Source organism: Pteropus medius, unplaced genomic scaffold, assembly GCF_902729225.1.
Source record: "Pteropus medius unplaced genomic scaffold, Ma_sr-lr_union100, whole genome shotgun sequence".
Taxonomy (NCBI): Eukaryota; Metazoa; Chordata; class Mammalia; order Chiroptera; family Pteropodidae; genus Pteropus; species Pteropus medius.
Genome location: NW_024340700.1, coordinates 2585855 through 2606398, shown reverse-complemented (window position 1 = coordinate 2606398; position 20544 = coordinate 2585855). Strand labels below are relative to the sequence as shown.

Below are 20544 nucleotides of genomic sequence, written 5' to 3'. Positions count from 1 at the left end.
AGGTTCGTGAACCGAACTTCGTCACTCTTTTATAAAGTGTCTGGCTAAGCGTTGGAGAAACAAAAAGCATGTTGCATGTTGTCAGAAGCCTGGGCGTTCTTTACAGCCAGTATGGTCTCTGGTTCCGAAACTTTCAGTCAGTCCCCGATATTTTTTAAATAAACGTCCCTGCTATTTTGCCTCGCGTTTTTATTTTGAAAAATGTCAACCTGAAGAGAAACCGTTTTTATTTTGAAAAATGTCAACCTGAAGGGAGGGGCCGCGCGCCCTCCACCCAGTCCCGCCAACTACTACCTTTCGTCTCCTTGGTTTCCGTGCTGTCTCCTGCTCTGTGCTCACATACACACAGACACACTTTTTGCTTTTTCTTTTTATCTTTTGAAAGTAATGTGCAGATGTTTGAGATACATGACTACTCATATTTCAGCACCCAGGGCCTAAGAATAGCTCCATTATTCCATACCATAGTACTCTGTCACCCCTAAGAAAATTATGATTATTTTTTATCTAAAATGTCACCTATATTAAAAATTTCCCATCGGTCCCCAAATTATATTTAACACCTGTCAGTATATTTTCAATTCAGTTTCCAAACAGTCCTGATTTGAAATTGGTTGATATTTCCTATTTGCTCTTTTTCAAAATCAAGAATATTCCCTGTTAATACTGACTTTTTAAATTCTTAAAAATATGATTTTTTTAAAAAGTCATGATTCTCATACAAACATAAAAAAAAAAAAACACACGTCAAAGGTTTCATTTTAACTTATTTTTGAGGCAACAGTAAGATGTTCAAAATGGTTTGAGAGAGAAGCCCCCCGAGTGGGAGAGCCGCGGTGTCCTTGCTGACAGAGGCAAAGTGGGCTTCGCTGTGGGGCAGTGGGGGACCAAAGCCACTGCACCTCTGCGGCCACAAATGACCCGCACGAACATCCAGGTTTCTAAAAAAGCTCAAACACAATGAATGTCACAGACCACTGTAGAATCAGATAGCGTGCCAGGCAGGCCAGCATTCCATAAAACACCCTGTGAGATATGGATGTATGTGTGCGTGTGTTTGCGCGCATGTATACGTGTGTGCACACATGGGCATATGTGTGCATGTATGTGTGTACATGTGTATGGTGGTGCATGCATGTGAGTGTGTGTGCACATGTGCATGTGTGTGCACATGTGTGGATGTCTAAACATGTATGTGTGTCTAGATCCACAGGTGTGCGTGTGCATGCATGTGTGTGTACATGTGTGTGCATATATGTGTATATGTGTATGCATGTATATGCACACATATACTCATATGCACGGTGAACCACACTTTACTTTATTTCAACCATGAAACATTAATTTATAAAACTTTTACGTTAGAAAGTAATGCAGCAAGCACTCACCTGGACTAACCCATCTTCACCTGTGGGTGGACAGGTAAACTGTCACCAGGAGTGAGGCCTGCCCAGTTCACAGCTTTTCCCGGAGCCAGGCCTGGAACCCAGCCTTTCGGCGCCCGGCATGGCTCGTTGTCATATTCCCACCCAAGGGAGAATGCTGGATTTAGGACGGCCACACTGCGTTGCTAAAGATTTTCCATTTTACTGAAAATGCAATATGCAAAAGACAAAGGAAATAATTTCCTTGTTTATTCAATTATGAAAATGGAATCCCAGTTAATTACCTGTCTTATAATCTCTAAAAGTGGCTCGAGACCTGTTTCTAGGTGAAATTCACATAACATAAAATTAACCACTTTAAAGTGAACAATTCAGTAACATTTAGTACATCCCCAATGTTTTGCAGTAACAACGCCTCTTTCCAAAACGTTTTTGTCATCTCAAACCCCAAACTCGCTACAGCAGCTCCTCACACCTCCCTGTCCTCCACCATGGGCCCCCACCAAACTGCCGCCTGTCTCTGTAGATTTGCCTGTTCGGACTTTGCATACAAGTGGGACCTTCCGTGTTTGTGCTCTTGCACGTGGTTTCTTTCACTGAGCGTCACGTTTACAAGGTTCCTCCGTGCTGTCATAGACGTCAGTACCTCGCTTCTTTTTTATGGCTGAATAATAATCCGTTATATGTATATACCAGAATTTGTTTATTCACTTGTTTGTTGATGGATGTTTGGGTTATTTCCACCTTTTGGCTATTGTGAACAGCGCCACTGTGGATATTTGTGTATAGGTATGTGTTTGAATCATTGTTTTTACTTTTTTTTGGATATATATGTAGGAGTGGAATTTCTGGGTCATGTAATGATTTGGGCATTCACTTTCTGAGGAACTTGAGGCTGTCTTTCATGATCTATCCAAGACAGGTTTTAAAGACACTCTCTCACAGGTCCCCATCTTAACTCCAAAGGCTTAGTAGCAGTGAGATGCTTTGAAAAGTAAGCAGATCCCTGTCTTGCCACTGTGGAACTGTGTGACCTTGACCAAGTTGTGGGAGTATACACTGAGTCTCAGTTTTCGCCTCTGTTAAAACTGAAATAAATAATAAACCCCACCTTACTTGGACAGTTGTGAGAATTCTGAAAATAACGTATAGGGGGTACTTACAGTGTATATGTATTTCTATTTGATGCATGTACATTATCTTATTTTTCACTCCAAAATATTTAAAGCATTAATTTTCTGCCTGGTAGTCATTCTAGAAGAGGTCGGCCTTAAAATTAAATGTTCTCATATATCAAAGCCTTCTATATCAAACTATGAATTATTATCTTTGTAAAAGGAGGAGCAAAAGATTGAAGGGGTTTTCTCTAAAGCTTGATTTATCTCATTCTGCTGGCAGACTCCTGGTTTGATCCGTTTGAATTCTTTGTAGCACCTCAGAGCTTGTTTGAATGTCTTATATTGAAAGGCGGTTATATCATCTTGTAATGCATGTCGGACTTAGAGTAAATTTCAAAGAAACCTCATATGTTTTCATTTCAAAGTGGGTTCTTTCACCTGCATCTGGGACTAAAGCTAAAGTGGAAGCAGACCCAAAGCTCGCTGTGCAGTGTTTTCCACAAACTAGCCATTGGCTGAAATCGGGACGCGAAGAGCGTGGAGGGCCACCTTGAAGGAAGTCATGTGTCCCGGGACGTGGGCCGCGAGGGGGTGCTCGATGCACTGCAGCCTGAGTGCCTAGGCTCGCCTCGGCGCTCAGAGTCTGTACACTCAGTGCTTCTTCCTGCCGGTGCTGGAGGGCCAGTGGCGAGCAAAGCCGGAGAAGCGCCCTGCCCTCCTGGAGGGTGAGTGGCGGGGTAGACAGGCCGCAGTCCAGCACCACCACAGGAAGGCCAAGTCGAAACAGCTACAAGAATGTGCAACAGCGAAATTTCCCCAGGGCTTGACCTGCAGATTCTGTGTATTTTAGGTATGTGTGCAAATATCTCTTTTAGGATTATGTCAGAGACTACAGTATGCCCACTGCCCCCATCCAACGCCTTCCTACAGGCCGATGACAGAAATGTGAACTGCTGTGATCCTGGGTGTTTACACTCTCATTTACTTAGAGGCAGACTTGTAATCTCTTGCAGAGAGTTCGTTTTGAGGAGTTCCTATGTTAGATGATTGAGCTAAGTTCAGCTTCCACTTACTATTAGGGGAGTGACTTCGAGAAAGTCATTTGACCTCTCTCAGCCCCAGCATTCTCTTAAAAAAATCAGAAGTGATACATACAAACCTCAAAAGAGTGTTGCAAAGAGGAAATGAAGTAACTTAATAAAGGGAGGTAGTTGTTATTTCTTTCATCATTATCGTCATCAGCATCATCATCACTAGTAAAGAGAAAGGGTGTGTTCTATACCATTTGAGTCCTATGTTGTGACTGGATTTCTAACATTTGGGAAGGACACCTGAAGTTTGCAAAGAATTTTCATTGTATTTTAATGTATCTTATCACAAGTCCATATAACATGAACTAGACTGATGAAATATAAATTAAATCTTCCTTAGATATTCATCTGTCTATAAATTGGAATTTCTAAAGAGATTTTTAAAGATCACTTATCTAAAACCAAAGACATGCTATTCTATTCAAATTTTAAAAGTGTAACTTCATATTAGCCTATCAGATAAATTATTTTATATCCAGATCTTGCCAAATATAAATTTGTACAATTTTATAAGTAATCATTATGTGGGGATGAATTTGAGAAACTTTCATTCATAAACCTAGCAAATATTTTCACTTTAATTATTCATTAGAGGCTCGACGTATTTTCCCCTGGATTCATTCGGGGAAAAACCCATATTTTTCCCAATGACTCTTGACTTTCAGCCTTGACAGTGATGGCGGCTCAATTCTAAGCATGGTCCTGAATCGCCTCCAGCTGCATTGAATCCGTTCGCAGGTGTGCCTCGTGGCAGAATTCGAAAGACTGTGGCTTCCCTTGTTTACCCCCGTGGCACTTCCACAGTTTACATTTTCACTCACTTTTCACTGTTTCTATGAGTACGAAATGGATGGCTCATCTCCCTGCCTGTAAACGTAGTTTAAAAAACAAATCTAACATTGAATTTAATGCCAAGGAGATGGCGAGGAACTGATTGCTCAGAAGAAAGAATCCTCTCATGTTTTGTTTTAAAGTGTGAAATTCAGCGCACTTGAAGTTTCACGCCGCATGCAAATAACTTTCCCTGGGTAGGTGGGCATTTCTGAGCCCCCAAGAACGTGGATCAAGTTTACTTTACCTGACTGAACCTTCCCCGAAAAATTATCTGCCAGCCTAGTTTTGGAAAATGATTTTGGCTATTAGACTTTGAAATTCATTCTGAGTTCTTAATTATTGAAATTTATTTATCAATTCCCAAAGTGTGTGTTAAACCTTGCCGTGTGTCAGGTACTTTGCTAAGTATTAGGCTTATGAAGTTGAATAAGTAGGATTTATTCACTACGACAGAGATTTCGAACGCAGACCAAAGGAAACAAATGAAAAAAATATGCCAAAAAACTATGGTAGGTGTTTTTAGAGAGGAAGCACAAAATTGTTAAATGCACAGGCAATATGGAGCTCGGGGAGGCCTTCCCAAGGAGGGCGAAAGCCAGGCTGGGGTCTGAGGAATGGATGATCGTAGTAGCAGCTGCGGTAACAGAATGGTCCTCGTACAGCACCAGTGAGTGCGTTCTGAATGCCCGCCTTTCCCAGGCACTCCTCTACTCAGCTCTTGCCTAAAGGATCCGGCTGTCTCCTCCCATCGGTCTGAGGAGACACTCTTTCTCATCCCAATGTGTAGATGAGGAGGCGGAGCTACAGAGAGGTTAAGTAACTGCCTCACGTCCCCACAACTGTCAAGTGGCAGAGCCTGGATTCCAGTGCAGACACAGACTCAAGAGCAGGTTCAGCCGAGGTAAGAACAGAGTCGGGAAAAGTATTTGAAAGGAAGGAACTGCAGGCACAAAGGAACGCAGGAGAGCAAGAGAGTGTGGCATATCAAGGACTCGACAGTTCAGTGGGTCGAGGGGGACCGGGGCCAACAGGGCGTGGTGGAGCTGGACGGGCCGGATGGGCCGAGCAGAAAGGGCCTGGCCAGTCACATTAAGAATTGGCGTTAGCTGAATTTGGTGATTACATAACAGCGTTCTCTCTTTCGTAGGAGATACTCACTGAATTATTTGGGGTGAAGAGTATGAAGTCTACAAACTGATCTCAAACAGTTCGGCAAATACATAACAACAGCAGCAATAATAATGTTACATATACTCATAAATATATCATACATATATATTAGATAGATAGATGATAGATAGATAGATAGATAGATAGATAGATAGATAGATAGATAGATGATAGCAAATCTGACCCATTCGGCAAAAGGTGGTTAACCTAGGGGAAGGACATATAGTTTATTGTATTATTTTTATAACTTTTTTGTAAGTTTGCGACTTTTCCCCAGTAAAAATTGAAAGAAGAAGAATTTACTTCATACATGTTTTGGGGATCCAGTGAGGGCGTAAGCTAAGGAGTGACCCAACGAGTTTGCACATTAAGATGCAGGGAGTGGGCTGGTAAGATCAGGCACAGGAGGGCCAGGTGGGAGGCGCCCCAACAGTTAGGACACAGGACAGGAGTAGGCGAGACTGAGACCTGATGTCCACAGACGGCCACAGCAGGGTATCGTGCTGAGCAAATTGGAGCATTGTGGTTCTGTTTAAACTTCAGTTGTGAAATGTTTATAGTGATTGTAGGCAGAATAAGAGCATCACTTTTTACTATAGTCAGTTGTGTTTTGTTTGCTATAAAATCGAAGATGTATGAAAGTTACAAACAAAACTCAGATCACTTCACCTAATGCCACTTCTTTATCCTTAGTCTCCTTGGTAATCATTGCCTACATTTCCAGAATTAAGATCTCGTTATGGGTTACGCAGTATCTAATCATGAGGAATACATACTCTAGAACTTCCATATGTCAACATTCAATGCTAACATATGATACTCCATTTTATTCAGTAATTACTTCATGTACCTATGTCATGTCTCCACAAATTATGAAGTTCTGGTTCAAGACCTAGGAAACAAGGAAAATTTCCATGTACATATGTGCGTGTGCACGCACAAACACACGCACACACGCACACACACGCACACACACACACACATCTTTCACAAAGTACTGTCTAAGATGAGAGGGAGAGAAACTGGGGTCTGCGTGCAACGTGAGACATGGTGGGTGTCTGTTTTGCTCACCACGACAAAGCCCTGGAGCAGCATCTCCATCGGACCATGGGTCCACACAGTGGCTGGAAAAAGCTTAATGTGAAATTGAAAGGACAAGCAAGAAAGAGCTAGAAAAAAGACGGGGGAATAAAGGCTTCCGAGGCAGTCGATGCTCCGCCGAGCTCTCCGGCATTTGTCAACAGAAGTTGTGTTAGTGTCTCTCGTTTGCATCCCGAGTGGCAACACGATGTTAATAGTGTATTACTTGCCTTACTGTATGTAACTGTTAATTGTCTGGGCCTTTCAAACATCCAGTCAGAATTACATGCAGGCTCCTCATTGTTTGTGAGAAATTCAGTCCATGTTTCTGGGATTTAACCGATTGAGGCTGACATCTGCCTTGGAGCACCCTGTTGAATCCGTGTTCTCTTGATAATTGAAACGCTGTTCTACAAGAAATGTCTCAAAGGGCCTCTATGTGTTTCATTTCAATTGTCAGCCTATCATATGCTACTTGTGTTCTTACTAAGAATTAGGAGTGGATCAGAGGGTGACACGTCACAAAGCTTCAGTAAAGGGACTGTTTGGCACGTCAGTATGCTGGCACGCTGGAGCTGTAGCGTACATTCATGATGACTTTCCTCAAAGGGTGAAGCCAGTGTCATTCATAACCATGCTTTCCAGCCTTGCTGCAGAGAAGACCCTGATCTCTTGTCTCTTGCCTTCATGTCACTGTCACTAACAAAGCTGTTGAAATGCCGACATATTTCCTTAACCGAGTCATCCGTCCAGATCCTTAAAATTGTCCCTGGCACTTTCCACCATGAACATTTGCTCGGTGAGATCAGTGAAATGGCTTAATATGTATTGCTGACCAGGGCACTGAGGGTCGGACTGCCTCTCGCAGTTCCGACCCAGCGTGTGGAACACTGGTGAAGACATCTCACTGGTCTGGGAACGTGACAACGCAGAGTGATCCGATCATAGAAAGGAATTCCTGAAACCTTTCACCGCGTAGAGCAAGCCGTGTGCTTAGTTCTCTGAAAGTTTCAGGAGGTAGATAATGTTGTTAGTGTGTGATGATCACAGACTCATTTATTTTTAAAGTAAACTTTTTACAACTTGTACAAGAATTCACAAATTATAAGTTTATACCATGGTGCATTTTGATAGCTTCGTTGGTGTATAATTTATACGTCAGGCAGATCACCCAGTGTAGGTGTATAATTTGATAGTAAATATATCCCAGTGTAGAGCCATCATCACGATTCAGTTTCAGAATACTTCTGTCACCCTAAAAAGTTCCCTCATGCATATCTGAGACATCTTCATTCCCGCCTCGGCCACCAAGCAACTGTCGATCTACTCTCTGCTTATAGTTTTGCCTTTTCTAGAAATTTCATTTAAATGGACTCATACAACACATAATCATTTGTCTGGTTTATTTTCCTCAGCAAATGATTTTAAGATTTTTAAGAGTCGTCGCATGCACCTGTCTTCTTGATCTACAAAATCCCATTGAATGGCCAGGATGCGTTTTGTTTTTCTGTTCGCCAGGCGATGGACATTTGTATTGTCTCTAGATTGGAATTAGTATGAGTCGAACCACAAATCTTTCTGTGGACATGATGTTTTCATTTCCCTCAGACACCTAGGAGAGGAATTGCTGGGCCCTCTGGTAACGTGCGTTTAACATTTTAAGAAATCGCTTAAATGTTTTCAACATGCCTGTAACATTGTACATGCCACTATCAAAGAGGAGGGGGTCCAGTTTCTCCACGTCCTCATCAACAGTTGATATCGTCAGTCTTTCTCATTCTTGCCATTCCGGTGGGTGTGTAGTGTTCTCTGACTGTAGTTTTAATTCACATTACTCTAATCGTGAGTCGTCTTAAGCATCTTTTCCTAGGTGTATTAACCAGTTGTATCTCTTGTGTAGTGAAATGTTTATTCAACTCTTTTGCCTAATCGTGGCATTTTATTTGTCGTACCACGCAGGGCAGCGTTTGCTGTGTGCGGAGGCGCTGGGATGTCCTTTCCTGGCAGTAGAACTCACCCCACTGGGGTGCAAAGATAATGCACCATGGTCATGTCGCCTAGGAGATATTTGTATAAAAGGCAATACTTTTCATAGCTAATGAGATTCTAAATCTAACTTCTGGAATCAAATCCATTATTGTTCTCCCATTTGGCTCCCCGTTTTATTGTATGTGTCTGTTGATAATTCATGGTTTAAAAAGCATGTCTGCCTCACAAGAGGTTGAGTCTCATCCCCCTTGCAACTTTTCCATGAGTAACTACTTATCGTTAATTATGATTAAAACAATAACTCTCTAACAAAGCATAAGTAACTCGGATTAATCAGCTGCTTTCCAGGCAGACAGTTTCTGAGATCTCTAGGGTTTTCATCAGCAAATTGTAGTAATGACGCTGCCTTGCATGGCACTATTATTTCAGTGGTAAATATGTGAATTGATTACCCATGAGCCCAGGTCGTGATGTACTGTTGTTTTGCTTTATTCTTTATTATGTTAGAAATCCTACACAGCAGGGGGCCAGTCTCCAGTACAGGGTCACCTTGGGACTTCTAATATGAAAATCTAAATGAATTCCTTGTTGCTATAAATTACAAACAGAACACAGCAGCCTGCTTCTCCACTTATAAATATGTATATCCTCGCTACCAATGAAGTTATGGTGAAGGATAGATCAAAGTGAATTAGAGCCTGTCAAGGAAATTTGATAGGTCATTCTGTGCTATAATTTTATCCCCTTTTCTTCCAAGTGTGACGTAAAAGCTAAACCCTGCACCTAGCTCTCCTTTACCCGCTGTGGTTAACAGCAGCTCAAATGTGGAAATGAATCGCCTGAGATGTTACTTCTGTGCAGCGGGAGGCAAATGGGAAAACTAATTTTTCACAGTCAAAATGAGTTGTCTGTATTTGGACTCTGGACACTGTGTGGTATTTGTGGCTCGTGTAGTATTTCGTCTTTGCGTACCTAAACGTTATAAAATTTCTTCTCTGTAAATCTGTTAGTTTTCATGAAAAGCTGCCAAAGCCAGCAGTCCTCATGATCCGTTCACTTGACCATAGAATTTTCCCGGTCTTGTTAATGTAAGAAGTCTACCGTCATCGTAACCTTTGTTTTCCCCCAGTGCTAAGAAAGCATCGAATATAATCTCATTACTGCCACAGACATTCATTCCCAAAATGCTTTTAAAATGGTGCATTTTTTTTTTAAAGGAGAGTACAAAATGTGTGGCCTAAATTTGAGGTGGAAACGAAAACTATTAAAAATAACTACATGGCCTATGCAAATAGTAATAAAACAAATAGGAATGAAAGACCAAATTTGACTAAAGAAAAAATATCTACAGAGCTTAGACTGTTGTAACCTCACAACTTCTTTCTTTAGCTTTATCCTAAATCCTTCTAATGACATCTTTATAAAAATTCAAATGTAATTGTATCAGTCAGTCATGATGTTTTTCTACTTAATGGCTTCATGTTTTTATTTACTTATTTGTTTTGAACTTAGTTTGTGATACTCAGCTATTGGAAGTGAACCGTATATATTTCCGGAGTAATGTGCGGTTCGAAATATTTTTCATTCTCTTCGCTCAGTTACATGCGGTCTTTCCTATTTCATTAATGGTTCTGTCCTCTTGATCTTCTCATGATTCTTCTCTCAATCAGTAATTTCTCTGTAATCCTTCAAGAACATCTTTTGGCTCTGTAGAGCCTGAAACACCCAACTAGACTAATTTTCTTATTAAATTTTTTTTCCAAATATTCATGTTCAAATGTTAGTGTCCTTAATATCTTTTGTGCCATTTAGTTTCAACTGGATGTTTCTTTCCTTTTTTTTTTTTTGGTCTCCATTTGTCTTTCTAACTAAATAAGTTTAAAAGTTTAATGCTTCTTATTCCCCAGTAAATGCCTATTTTATTTGCCAGTTGATATATTTAGAAATAAAGTTTATCCCTGGTGGTTTAGTCATCACTGAGGCCTCACATCCATGATCATCTTTTTAATTTGCAGTAAGGATCTATGCTCCTGTGTTGTGTAGTTTGACGGTGTCTCTGTCTCTCCCTCTCTCTCTCTCTCATAAGTATTTATGTTTTTGAACCATAATAGTGAGTCTGTTTGGACATTTCCCAGTTATTTATTCACATATTGCAGAACGTTTTCCAAATGAGAATGCAAAATGAAACTATCATTTTTTAGAGCAGATAGTTTTAATAGAGATTTACAGAACATTCCATATTAAAAAAAAACAAAACAAAACAACAGAATACACATTCTTCTCAGGTACATATGGAACATTTTCCAAGACAGATCACATGTTGGCTACAAAACAAGCCTTAATAAATTTAAGAGGATTAAAATCATATCAAACATCTTCTCTGACCACAGTAGTATGAAACTACAAATTAATTACATGAAAATAAAAGACAGGAACAACTTGGAAATGAAACAACCTGCTACTGAATAGTCAATGGGTCAAAGAAGAAATCAAAAGACACATCAAAAAATACCTTGAGACAAACAAAAATGGAAATGTAACATACCGGACATTCTGAGACATAGCAAAAGCAATTCTAAGAGGGACATTCATAGCAATAAATACCTCATGAAACAAGAAAAACCTCAACTAAACACTAATTTCACACCATAAGGAACTAGAAAATGAAGAATAAATGAAGTCCAACGTTAGTAGAAGGAAGAAAGTAATGAATATTAGAGTAGAAATCGATGAAATCGAGTATAGAAAGACAATAGGAAATATGGACGAAACTACGAGCTGGTTCTTTGAAAAGATAAAAATGACAAACTTTTAGTTAGATTCACCAAGGGAAAAAAGAGAGGGCTCAAATAAGTAAAATCACAGATGAAAGAGGAAAGGTTATAACTGGTACCACAGAAATACAAAAGATTGTTCGAGACTACTATGAATAATTATGTGCCAACAAATTGGACAACCCAGAAGAAATGAAGAAATTTCTAGAAACCGACAACCTGCTAAGACAGAATCATGATGAAATAGAAAATCGAAACAGACCAATTACTAGCAAGGAGATCAAATCAGTAATCAAAACCTCCCAACAAACGTCCAGGACCAGACAGCTTCAGTGGTGAATTCTGCCAGACATTTAAAGAAGAATTAATACGAGTCCTTCTCCAACTCTTCCAAAAATAGGGGAGGGGGAAGCTTTTCCAAATGTCTGAATAGACATTTTTCCAAGAAAGACACACTGATGGCCAACAGACATATGAAAAGATGTTCAACATCACTAGTTATTAGGGGAATGAAAATAAAAACCACAGTGAGCTATCACTCTACACCTATTAGAATGGCTGTTATCAAAAAGACAAAAATCACCAGTGCTGGAGAGGACGTGGATAAAGGAAGCCCTCGTGCACTGTTGGTGGGAAAATAAATTGGCGCAGCCACTATGGAAAACAATATGGAGTTCCTCAAAAAATTAAAAATAGAACTACATTATGATCCAGCAATTCCACTTCTGGATATTTATCCAGAGAAAACAAAATACTAATTTGAAAAGATATTGCAGTATTATTTATGATAGTCAAGATATGGAAACAACTAAAATATCCATCAATAGATACAGAAGAAATGTGTGTATATATATATATATATATATATATATATATATATATATATATATATATATACACACACACACACACACACACCCACGCAGTGGAATATTAGCCATAAAAAAGAATGAAATCTTGTCATCTGAGACCACATGGATGGAACATGATGGCATTACATTAAGTGAAATAAGACAAAGAGCAATACCATGTGATCTCTCTTATATGGGAATCTAAAACAAAAACAAACCAGTTCATAGATACAGAGGACAGAGTGGAGGTTGCAAAAGGTGAGGGATGGGGGTGGAGGAAATGGGTGAACTGGGGGTTGGTTTTGTTTCTTAGTTTAAATAAATCGAATAAAAATTTTAAAAAATAAATGAAACTGTCATACCAGTCATACAAGTTCGCACGCACGCGATCCTACTAAGGTCCACAAACTGATCGTCATGCCTGTTTGACACACCGCTTGACAGAGGTTGATGAAAACGTTTCAGTTCACGCGCTTTTCGAGGTCTGCTCGCCTCCGACCCTGTTTTCACTTTGGTCTGTCACATGGGCGTAACAGAAGTCAGTCAGTTCTCACATTTACAAGCGTTGGCACAAAAGAGATTAAGAAATCTAACATTTTGATATGAAAGCTTATGAGACTTTTTTGATAAGAAAATTTTAAAATCTATTTTGGTTTTCAAGCCCTTAGAAATATATCAGAGTAAGTGTATCTAAACGAAGTTTGTGAGTGAGTGCGATTCTGCTCGAACATGAAATAAAAAGAATAAGGTGTTCTTCCATGAAACATCTTTCAGATTCAGGAAAATTAATCAATACAGGTTAAAGGAACATTTAGAAATGACGTGAGCATCAGTGGTACCTGTCCGTTTCCGCCCATCTGAATGCAGCACCAAGATGTGTAAGAGTGCTGAGGGGGTCCCTCAGGTGCCCCCGAGAGACCTCAGACCTCACTGTTCCTGAAACAGGTTTATCATTGGGAAGTTTGGGATGGGACAAGGAGAGCGTCTCTCCTCGTCAGTGGAGCCTGAGTCTGCTGATGTTGTGAGCAGTTAGGCAGTGTAGGGAATGTGCGTTTCTTCCAGAAATCTCCACGCTTTTTCTAGATCTTCCCGATGCCTCTCCAAACCAGGAGAGAGGGGTAGTGTTTGCATAATGTCACCTGACACAACTCCACATGCATACGTGTGCCCAAAGCTCGGATTACTGTGAACAGAGCCCCAGTGTTCCATGCCTCGGGGAATGGCAGAGCTCTCGACACAAAGGCCTTTAGAGCGTTTCGTTATTTTTCTTTTTAATAAAAATCCCTGTTACTACCTAATGCGTACAGATGGATGTAGAGTAAAAAATAGGTCTCTATTCCCTCTCCCCTAAACGTTGCCTGCTTCAGTATTCCCAGTCCTCAGAAGTAATCACCATTAGTAGTTTCCTGTGTCTACTTAGAAATATGTTCTATAAGCATACATGCATACAGATGGTTAATATGTGTGCGCATACATTTTTTTCATAAAAGGTTACAAATAGAATCCTACAGTACATTCTGATCTGTGGTTCGATTTTTTTCACTTAACCAACATCTAAACATCCTCCTAGATCAGTGTGTGTTGTTCTACCTTATTCTTGCGAACGTCTACCCAGCATTACGTGTACAGATGTGCCCAGCATTATGTGTACAGATGTGCCCAGCATTACGTGTACAGATGTGGGTGCTGTAGTTTATTAATGTGCTTCTTATGGCTGGATATGTGGAATTTTCCAGTAGTCAAGATATTACAAATAATGTGTAACGATCGTCTTCTGTTCATGTCTTCGTCTGCTCGGGATGCTGTAATAGAATACTCTAGGCTGAGGGACTTGAATAACAGGAATGTATTTATCACAGTTCCGGAGCCGGTTATTCCAACATTACGGCACCACCAGATGTGACCCCTGGTGAGAGCTATCTCAGGTCCCTTGCAGACCCCTGCTTCCCAGCCATGTCCTCATGTGGCTGAGCCGGAGCTCAGGTTTTTCTTCCTCTTTTTATAAGGACACCAGTCCCATCATGGTGGACCCACCCTCATGATCACCTCGCAAGGACCTCCAAATACCGTCACGTTGGGGGTTCAGGCTTCAACGTAGGAATTTGCAGGGGACACAGACGCTCGGTTTATAATATTTCATGTATCTTTGCATCCTTTAGTAAATCATCTCTAAGACATCTTGTTAGAAATTATATTCCTGGGTCAAATACATACACATTGTGTTTTTTATAAACACTAATAAATTGCTTCTACCAAGAAGTACACATAAGTATGGTGGCCCCACACCATTCCTGTTCTGTTTATTGATAAGCTTTTTGTTTTATTTACTGCTAAGCTTTTAAATATGTTTCAATGCAATAGGCAAATCCTGGAATCTTATTCCAGTTTTTAAAAAAGATTAAAAGTGAACTTGAGCATCTTTCAAAGTATTATTGACTTTCTGGATTTTGTTCCTTTGAATTACTACTACATTCTTTTCATTTATTTTCGTTTGGAGTTATTTGTCTTTTGTCTTAATGATTTGTAAGAGCTTTTCGTATATTTAAGAAACTAGTTTCTTGGGATGTGTATTGTTTACACATGTCCCAGTTTGTTGTTTGAGCATCGAATGTTCCAGTTACTTGTTGCTTCTTAACAAATCATACTATATCTTCAAGAATATTTTATTCTCAAAATTCTGAGCATCATAGCAACAGTGTGATGCTCTGTGTGATGCTCCTGGGACTGTGATATCTCAAATAACTTCTTCTTTCCAGATATCTAGAGCTCAGCTGGGAAGCTAGGACGCCTGGTGGCTGGCTGGAATCGCGTGACCAGGGTCACAGTTCTGGGGCCTTGGCTCTTGTGTCAACTGGGGCCTTTGGTTCTCTTTGTCGTAAACTTGGGCACTCCCCCCACCCCCACATGGCACCTCTCCATGATTTCTCGGTCTGGTACCTCCAGCAGGATGGCCGGGCTCCAGCCTCGTAGCTCAGTGCCTCCGAAAGCACAAAAGTGGGATCCTAGGCCTAAACTTCCTTTCCATCCTCTTAGAGCAAGTCACAGGCTGGCCCTGATTCAGGGCGACGGGGCTACACAAGGACATCATCCTGCGAGGCATGCTTTTGTGCAGGCCACTGTCTAACAGACTACCAGGAAGTGGTTTTTGTTTTGTTTTGTTGCCGTAATTTTTTTTTTCATTTTGATAGTCAGATTTTTTTATCTACTTCTTTATGGCTTCTAGTTTTAGAAAGGATTAGGCTGCTCCAAAATTATAAAATTGTCATTCATTGTTTCCTCCAGTACTTTTGATGCTTTGATTTTTTTTTTTACATTTATATTTTTGTTTTATCTATATTCACTTTATTTCTAAGGAATATAATGGAGGTCTACATTGAATTTGTTATTTCGATCTATTCCAATGCTGTCTATAGAATATCATTTCCCACTGATTTATGTACCATAGTTATTATAAACTAAATTCTAATATTGATTTATATTCATATTCATACTCTCTATTTGCTATTCTTTCTCAATTTCCCTGCATCAACAATAACACTACACTGTTGTGAACAGCAGATTTTTAAACATGTTTTGAGTTACTTGGAAAACAGAGTTGGGTGATATAAAAAAGCAGCTCTTACGAGAGGTGAGATATCTAGCTGGGCACAGCCGCTCAGAGAAACGGCCCAGAACACACAACCTCAAGGGTTACCGCTTTTCCTATAGGATATGGGAAGGGATTTTAATCCCTGTTGAAAATGCTAAAATAAACATTGGCCCCAGGACGCTGTTGATTATATTCATCTGAAGTATATTTTCTGGGCTCAACTGTAAATCATTCTCAAACATGGACCCCGATTGCAGCAAGTCCCACCTGGGAAACGGTGCCCATCAGTGTGGTGGATGACGCCCTCTCCTGCGTCACTGAGGAGATCTAGGCAGGTTGGGGCAGGATGGGCTGGCGTAACTCAACAAATACAAACTGTGAGCAGAATTCCAGTACAAATACAGAATTTGTCTGTGTATATGTAAGGAAAGGAGATTTGCAAGTGTGGTTATTTTGCAGAAACAATGTTTTAAGTGTATATAATAATTGAGATGTTGATTACCCTATGAATAATCCATGACCAGTTTTCCATTACCAATTTTTTCAAATAGTGGCAAGAAACTGTTGAAACTTTTGTCTCATTTTTAATCAAAACACAGTGAATTTTCTGTTAAATCGACGAAATTCTTCCAGGTCCAGCACACACAAAAATGCCCTCCAGAATAAAACACTGAAGTTCAGTCTCTAAAGGCAGAGAAAAGAACAAAACCATAGAAATATTACTAAAAATTACACTCCTCAGAGAAAAAGTGACTATAACTCATGCTATTCCATAGAAGGTTGTAAAATCAATCACAAAATTAATAGCACTAGAAGCCACTGGAAATCTTATTTATCATCTGACCAAGAAAAACTCGAGACGGAACCCAGAGCGGAGCGTCCTCCTCTGGGCCTTGGGCAGGATCCCAGCCTCTCTTCTTGGAAGGTCTCCTGTCTGCACCAGAGTGAAGTCTGCCGACTCCCATGACCCTCCCTCACCCCCCAAGGACGTCCTTCGGTGCGGATGCTTGAAGCCAGGAAGTGCCCACAACTTTCTGAGAAGTTTCTTTCAACGTGGAATCCGAACCTATTTAAGATTTTATTAAGTGTGTATGTATGTTAGTCATTGTTCTCGGGAAAAGAGAGAAAGAGAGAAGGATGGATGGAGGGAAGAAGGGAGGGAAAGAGAGACGGAGACAGAGAGTATTATGAGGAACTGGCTCATGCAGTTATGGAGGCTGCTAAGTCCAACCACCTGCCATCTGCAAGCCGAGGACCCAGAGATGCCCGTGTGGTAAGTGTCAAGGCCTAAGAACCAGGGGAACCAGTGCTGTAAACCCTAGTCCAAGGGCAGGAAAAAAATGATGCCCCAGCCGAAGGCAAGGCAAGAAAAAACGGGGCACATTCCTTCTTTCTCTGCCTTTTTGTTTCATTTAGACCCTCACCAGATGGCGCGATGCCCACCCCAATGGGGGAGGGCGGTGTGCTTTACCCAGTCCATGCATTCGAACGTTAAACTCACCCAGAAGCATCCTCGCAAGCACATCCAGAAATAATGTTTGATTTGGGAATGCCGTGGCCCACGCAGGGTGACACGCAAGCTCGACCATCGTCGCCAGCAAGTACGCGTGCAGACACGTAAGCTCGACCATCGTCGCCAGCAAGTACGCGTGCAGACAGGAGGCATCCAGAAAATTTTACCTCCTACGCAACTTTTCGGAAACCATCTCCTGGACTCCAGCAAAAGACAGAAGAAATCAACAAAGTAGAATACACAGATACTTCAGGATGAATAGAAAGAATTCTCATGGGAGGAAAAAAATGACCCGACAAGGTACTCCTGAAGAAATAAAATCGAAACCCAAGATGAAGGAAGACAGGGGACTCAGTAAGAACATTTCAGAAAGGTTGGTAGCAGACCTGAAAACAGAAGCGTCCTTCCAGAACAATCGAGGCGACAGGGAAAGAGCTGGAAGAGCTTAGGATTCGGGCAGAGAAGGCGTACGTTTATTTTCTCAGCAAGAAGGAAGAGAGGAAATTTGACATTCAAGAAAAGCAAAAATCTGTGCTAGAACTATCCATTTACAAAGCAAAAAGCCAAAGGCAGTTAACTGTGTATAAGGGAAAACGATGCAATTGATGCGAATTTTGGAAAATTTCCCCCTGATTGACCCTGGTTACTAACATAGGCATAGGACCTTTCCTTAAAGTTGGACCCAGTGAATACCACTTGCATAAACTTAATATTACGAATGTTTAACTTAATTTCCAGACTCCACCTACAGGCATAGCATGGAAGATATAACCATGGATGTCACAGAACCAAATGGAAATGTTACGTATCTTGAAAATATAAAAATAATCACGCGGCCAGGATCTGTATTCCCAGACGACACCACGCCGGCCTGTGTTCTTGGACCCTACGCCGGCCCGTGTTCCCGGACCCCACGCCGGCCCTCACAGGCCTCCAAGGGCAGGCGTTTGTACCGGCGGCGGGAGTTCAGTGCGTACGTTTACATACAGGTGCATGTGTATTTCACTGCATTTTTAAAAATTTTGTACACATACGTACATGAGTGACTCTACACCATTCTTTGCCTTAGAAATGCAATTATTTGAGAAGAATAATAGAACCTATATGAAACATTTAGACCATTTTGCCCAGTTTAGGTTAGAATTTGTATTTAATCACGACACACAATTTCAAAAGAGTATGCAGAGACCTGTCTCGTGGTTGAATCAGAAGTTGAATTTGGAGGCTGATTTCTTGTGGGCCTCAGCAGCCTGGTGACACTTTGACAACTGCAGAGTGGGCCAAGGCCAGGCCGTGATGGCACAGGGTGCTGGCACACGGTCAGCGCCAGGAGCGGTTCAGTGCCTCGGCCGAGGGGGCGATGCGCCCAGCCTTACTGGCGGTTTGGTGCAATGCAAGCGTATAAACTCCTTTTGTCCTGTCTTTCCCGAGTCGAAGGTGAAGTCTGCCGAGGACATATTGCCCTGACGTGGAGGCAGAGGCAGTGGCCTTCTGTAACGGGAAGAAAGACATGTTCGGAAAAGTCTTCTCATGAGACCCGATTCAGATTCATCACTTAACGTGCCAGCCCAGCTCTCTGCTACTCCATCGCCGCCTCCCCCTGTCCCTCCCTCCCCTGGGAGCGTCCTCAGAGCCCTGAGCTGAAGCACCGATGGCAGCAGCAGGACCACCAAAGGGTCCTTTCTGAGAATCTTCTTGACTAATTACTTCCTGGAAAAAAACCATCCTTATTTTCGCATCAGACCTATAGATGTTAGAACGTACGACAAAGCCGACTGTTTCCTGTGGCCAAGATGAATTTATAAAATGCAGCAAACAAAACCCATTCGTGTGTGTGTGTGTGTGTGTGTGTGTGTGTGTGTGTGTGTGTGTGTGTGTGTGTGTGTGTGTGTGTGTGTGTTTAAACACCTACAGCACCTGGCATTTCACCGTGGTCTCCCATTCAAGTACTAACCAGGCCCGACCCTGCTTCGCTTCCGAGATCAGACGGGATCGGGCACATTCAGGGTGGCGTGGCCGTAGACAGTGTGTGTGTTTCGAAACAAACATCTTCATTTTCACATCCTCCTCTGCTAAAATCAGATCCTCACCATTGCTCGTAATCATGTACCTGAGTGTCATTGTTTCTTTGTACCAGACCAAAAATTCAGCATGGACGTGTTTATAGGAACAGCGGAGTAGGGTATTTGAAATTTGGACCATGTCACGAAATCCGAGGCATGTTCTCATAGACCTTCTGTGACACCCCATGACGTAAGCAGTGGACTTGAGGAGAGTACGGTGAGCCTGCCCGCCCTCGGGCACCGGGGCTGAGCTGGCCGAGCTGGCCGAGCCGCTGCTCCGTGCTCTGTGGCCCCTCGTTACTCACAGCCGTAACTTCTGTCATCCCTCAGCTTCGCTTCTCATTGGGGACATGTTTTCTCTCTGAATTCATTGGGCTGCCGACTTGACCTGTTTCTTGACTTATTTTTATATGTTTATCAAATGTGATTTCTCTCTCCAATTTGATCACACATCCAGTGACAGCGGAGTCCGGGCCAGCGGTTTGCTGGCCTGGCGCCGAGGGCCTGGGCCTGCCTCGGTTTCTAGTGTCTGTTCCGTCTTCCAGCTGAGCTCCCCTTCTGCTCCCATTTCAACAAGTGAAAATCTTAGTCGTTCTTCAGAGAGCGCCGTCTACGTGCTCTCAGTTCCAGAAAGACTTTCTTGATGTTGTCACTATGAAAATTCTCCTACTTCCTCGGAATTCACCTAAAATATTCCAAATGTCTCATTTTCTTAAATATGTTACTTCCCTATAGTACACAGTCCCACAATACTCACTTAGTTCAATGCCTTGAAAATAGTGTGTCTTCAAGATATATTTGTAGGTAACTGAAGGGGGGGGTGGAAAGAACAGATGGTTAGAGAAACGGACCGTATATTTTCAGGAAGTGGTTGTTGATTTTGATTAGATTGACGATAACCAGGAAAGATCTTAGACAGGCTTATGAGAATGGTAAGGTATTAAGGTATCTTTTGTTTATAAAGGTAGTATTTTTCGACATATGGAGAAATATAAATTAAATATATATATATATAACTTTAATTGCACTTCTCAGTGATAAAGTCTATTCACCTTTTGTTGGATTGCCTTCATCTGAGGATCAGGAC

The 20544-nt window shown here is 41.4% G+C and overlaps 1 protein-coding gene and 1 pseudogene across 4 annotated transcripts in view; one reads left to right on the top strand and one right to left on the bottom strand.

Moving 5' to 3' along the window:
• Nucleotides 1–20544, top strand: part of PRKN (parkin RBR E3 ubiquitin protein ligase) — a 1016620-nt gene that overhangs the window by 583402 nt on the left and 412674 nt on the right. The window lies entirely within an intron of this gene.
• LOC120618399 (uncharacterized) lies at nucleotides 19300–19418 on the bottom strand (annotated as a pseudogene).